The 5,069-nt window shown below is 39.5% G+C and overlaps 1 pseudogene; it reads left to right on the forward strand.

Moving 5' to 3' along the window:
- The first annotated feature begins 2,295 nt into the window (after nucleotides 1-2,295).
- LOC113200540 (zinc finger protein 384 pseudogene) lies at nucleotides 2,296-3,512 on the forward strand (annotated as a pseudogene).
- Nucleotides 3,513-5,069: the final 1,557 nt, after the last annotated feature.

Raw genomic sequence — 5,069 nt, forward strand, 5'->3', positions numbered from 1 at the left:
AACGTTTTTGATTATAAGAGATAATTAGTTATTTCGAACATTCCATGGTAGTTTCTTCCTCTGTGTTATGATGCTATGTATTTTAACACAAATCCTCAATATTTTATATTATGGGGGCAGGGGAAATTTAACATTTAAATAAACATACATCATCTTTCTTTGTTTTTCTGATAATGATATAAAAGTTCATTCCAGTATCAGAACTAAAGTTTGAGTATATAAAGCTCAAGAAAAGGGGTGACCCAGTAACCCACAAACAAAGCCAACTGAGCTAAAGACTACCAGGGAAAAATCATAGAGAATGATAGAAGTTTTGCAGTGCTCCTCTGACTCTGACAGTGTACAGCAGTCTGGTGGAGACCAGGCATTAGAATCTAAGGAATTGTCTTGATTCTTTAATTGTGGGGCTTTCAAGCCCCATGAAAGGGAAAAAATTAACCCCACTACTGATATGATCAAAAGCAGTGAACAGTTAAGTCTTGGACCTCCAGTTATCCCTTTCTCCTAATCCAGGAATCACAGTTGGAACACTTCAGCCTCCCCAGAAATGGTAGAAAGTTTTTGTAATTTGGGTAGAAGCCTCATTGTTGCATCATGCACACTGGTGGAATAGTGGTCAGATGCCTCCTACAGCATTCTGCCTGGGTTGCTCACCTAAAGCAACTGCCCTTAGCATATTTCCAAAACCTCAATAGAACACCAGTTCTCTCTACAAATGTAAAACTTTACTTCTTGTCACATCCCCAAATATTATCTCTATCTAATACTAGCAAATTATTTTACTCAAATCAGTAAAAATTGTGGGTCTAGGCAGAGCCCATGCTGTTGAACACCAAAAAGACAAAAGAGTTAATAACAAAAGGGGATTTTTAAAAATTCTTGAATACTTCTTCTAAACTATGGGCAAAGGAAGTCCAAATCTCCCCAATGGAATGATCTCAAGATGAAGACAGATTACAGTTTAGGGCTTGTTTGATAAATGATGCCATCATACTGCTAGTGTTCATCAGTGATCTCTAGGAATATATCAAGGGGTGTAATAGCAATGCTGTTGGAGAAGAAGGAAGGAAAATGAAATAGGAAACAACTGTTTTCAGCAGTTACTGTTTGGAAAATTCACAAATGTGGAGAATTTGTTGTCAGCATTTATACACACACATATCATTTGTCATAAATTACTTTCCTATCAAGCCACTTTTAAGCTGAAGTTGTGTGAAATTCAGTCATACTCTGTCACTTTTGCTTTACTTAAAACATCCCCTCTACAGTTGATTGTTTGTGATATACCCATATTATTCCTCATTTTGCTGATCAAAATCCAACACATTCCATACTGTGACAAAAATAAACAGGAAAAAAAATATGGCTAAAGTTGAACTAGGACCAATTTTACCCAAACAACTTTAGAACACATATGGTAGGAAATTCTTTCCAAATCATTTTATAAGAGGAAACCTCTGAATCATGAGTAATGATGAAGAGATTATGAGAAAACTACATAAGTCCCTCAAATAAAATTTTAAAAAATCTAATTTGTTATTTAAAAGATATAGTGTTTAAAAACTTGATATTTAACTCAACACCGTAAGATTTATTTAACCTTCTAAAATTAGATTATGTAATTCATCCTACTAACAGTCTAAAAAAGCAAAAATTAAATATATGACAATAGAAGCAGAAATACATTTGACAATATCTTATACCCAGTTATGATTAAAATCTCTCTGCAACTAGAAACATAAAAAAAAATTTCTCAACCTGACATAGAGTATATACTAAAAAATCCATAGTTAGCATTATACCCTGTGGTGAAAGTGGATATTATTACTCTAAAATAGGAAGCATGCCAAGGACTTATTCTTTCACACATTCTTTTAACCATTATATCACAGTTCATAGTCAGTGCCATAAAGTAAATGAAACATAAAATGTAAACCTCTAAGGGATTAACATGTATAAGGAATCTATCCCCAAAATAACTATTAAAACTACTAAGTAGATCAAGAATATTGCAGGTTAAAAGTACAATATATATTATCAGCTGTAGTTTTGAATATTGTTACCAACAGATTAAGTAAAACACCTTTGAAAAAAAAACATTATAGAACAAATATGTTGTTCTAATGAATAAATTTGACAAGAGATAAAACCTTGCCTTTGCACAGTGACTCCTGTCTGTGGGGGCAAAGGGGATGGAGTGAGGGAGGGGGCACATAGGCATTGGGGTTCCAGAGAGCACGAGCTGCAGCACCACTTCTGGAAAGTTCGGGAGCCCTGGAAAGGAGAAAGAATAAGATGACAAGAGGAAGAGAGAGAGGGATTAGAGTGGAAGAATCTCACTTCAATTCCAACCCTTACTTCTGGCCTTCTATCCCCACAGTCTCAGGACAGATTGAGAACACAATACACATCAACCTAATGAAGGATCAGCTGCTGCCAGAGAAGGGCTGTGAGCTGGCTCCACCTTATTACCCCACCTTGCTAACAGTGCCTGCTTCAGTGTCCCTGCCCTCAGGCATCAGCATGAATACAGAGTCCAAGTCAGACCAGCTGACCCCACACATCCAAGCATCCGTTACCCAGAATATCATGGTGGTCCCTGTGCCGTCTATAGGACCCATGACTGCTGACTCTCCTGTTCTCAGAGGTGGAGCAGAGAAGGGAGTCAATCAAGGGGTCCTGGTTTGGCAATCACATCCCCCTCAGGCTCTCTTGTGACCACAGCCTCATCAGCTCAGACCTTTTCCATTTTGGCTCCTATGAGGGTATCAGTTCTTCCTTCTGGCTCACAAGCCCTTCAAGGTGGTCCCTGACCTATCTAAGAAGGTAGCATCAACCCTAACCAAGGAAGGAGGCGGAGGTGGTGGTGGAGGTGGAAATATGGCTCCTAAGCATCTGCCTTGGGGGGTGCCACAAGAAGAAGTGGATGCTGGAACCGGGACTGCTTGAGATGAATGAGCTTTGTGTCTTCTCCCCTGAGGTTGATGATGACCATCAGAAAGACAGCAGGACAGCCAACACCTCCTACCTGGCCCAGCACCTCCATATCCACTTGGGTCCCAATAACAACTGTTCTGATTGCCAGAAGGCCTTTCACCAGCTCTCCCACTTCCAGCAGCACACACGAATCCACACCGGTGATGGACCATACAAATGTGCACTCCCAGGCTGTGAGAAAGCCTTCACACAACTCTCCAGTCTGCATTCCCACAAATGGCAGCACAACACAGATAAATCCTTCAAGTGCTACAACTGTCATCAGGTATATACAGAACCAGACTCACTAGAGGTGCACCTGTCTATGCATACGGTTGAAGCACGTCAAGTTAGACACTTTCACTATCTGTATTCGGGCATATTCATCAGAAACATACCTTATGAAACATATGCGCAAACACAACCCTCCTCATCTCCAGCAACGAGTACAGGCAGCAGCAACAGCAGTGGTGGCAGTGGTCCAGGCCCACGCACAAGCCCAAGACTCCCAGGCATCACAGCAGCAGCAACAGTAGCCACAGTCACCACACGTCCAGTGCCCTGGGACAACCAGCGTGGGGGTGGAGGGGACAGCAGTGTTCCTTTTACCTGAACCCCTGTAAGAATGTGGAGCATCATAAGTACATCTGCCTCTCTGTCATCACCAGCACCATTCAGGTGGAACTCCTAGCCAGATCTATGCTGCCACCCATTGGGAACAAGAGAAAAAAGTGTTGGTCTCTTCTCTCACCACCTCCTCTTGGGAAAAGTCCTTTTCTTCAGTGACAAGAATTGTCACCATCTCCTTGGGTCTCGGGTACAGCTTTCCTTTCCAGGATATCATCATTATTTTCAACTCTTCTTCAAAGGAACATCAGCCCTCCTGAATCACAAAGGACACTGAGCTAATTATGTCAACCAGCAGCCCTCCTCCCAAGCAAAGCTTTTAAAATTTGGGTTGGACCTCAAGAGAAGGATTTGCTGTGACCTCCAGAAACTTGTCTTATGTGGGCACTTATTCTCTCCCTCATCCTCAAAGTTCAGGCTGAAAGAAGACTAGAAGACTAGGTTATCTCAGATAACAAAAAGAAGGGAGCTCCAAATACAACCGCCTCCTGTCCTATGTTTGCCTGTAAAAGAATAGAGGTGTTTTGTTTGTTTGTTTTTCATGCCCCAACCCCTGAAAGTCATTTTCTTCTCCTACATGGTCTCACTTTACTTCCTACCTACTGCTGGTAGAAGATGATTTGGGTGGGGATTAGACCTCCTTTTATTTGTAAGGGGGCAAAGGCTGAGATGTGGTCCCCAAGGAGCCAGAGATTCTCCAGGTAATCAAGGGTGGCTTAGAAGTGTGGATTATGGTTTTCCTCAGAACCTTTCTTTCCCTTCTCTGCCAAACAAGGCCCTATACTCTGTCTCCCTATGCCATCCCCCAAGGGGCTATGAGAACTTTGTGTTCTCTATGAAACCCAAGAATAAATGTGTTGCAGAGAAGGGAGTATTCAGGGTAAATACAAGGACTGGACTTAGCTCCCTAGGTGCAATAGTCAGATGCCAGATATGGATTTGTGTATAAATGTATATTTATGTATAAATGTATAATTAAGTATAAATGTATATTTATGTATAAATATATGTATACATATACACTATTTATATAGACACTATTTATATATATACCCAATCATCATGACCATCTTTGTTGTAACCATTTCTGTGTTTGTAAATGCATTACTTCTGGGAATTTTCATAAAAAAGAGATAAAACCTCAACACAGTAAACTATAACTAATATAAAATGAATTAAAGAAGATCTAAATAAAAATGAAGATATAGCATAGTCATGTACTCAATGACTCAGTATTAATAAGATGCAAGTTTTCCTCAAATTCTTCTTTACATTCTAAACAAAATAAAATCTCAATGATTTTTTTTTTTGGTAGGAATATAAAAGTTGACTTGAAAATTTAATGGAATTCCCAAGAGTATAGGCAATCTTAGGAAATGCTTTTCTTTAGTTAAGTTTATTTAATTGTTATGCTTTTATGTTTTTTAATTTATTTTTAGTTTATTTTTGGTTGATATATTAAAAAA

The sequence above is a fragment of the Urocitellus parryii genome, chromosome 2 (assembly GCF_045843805.1).
Source record: "Urocitellus parryii isolate mUroPar1 chromosome 2, mUroPar1.hap1, whole genome shotgun sequence".
NCBI classification, from domain to species: Eukaryota; Metazoa; Chordata; class Mammalia; order Rodentia; family Sciuridae; genus Urocitellus; species Urocitellus parryii.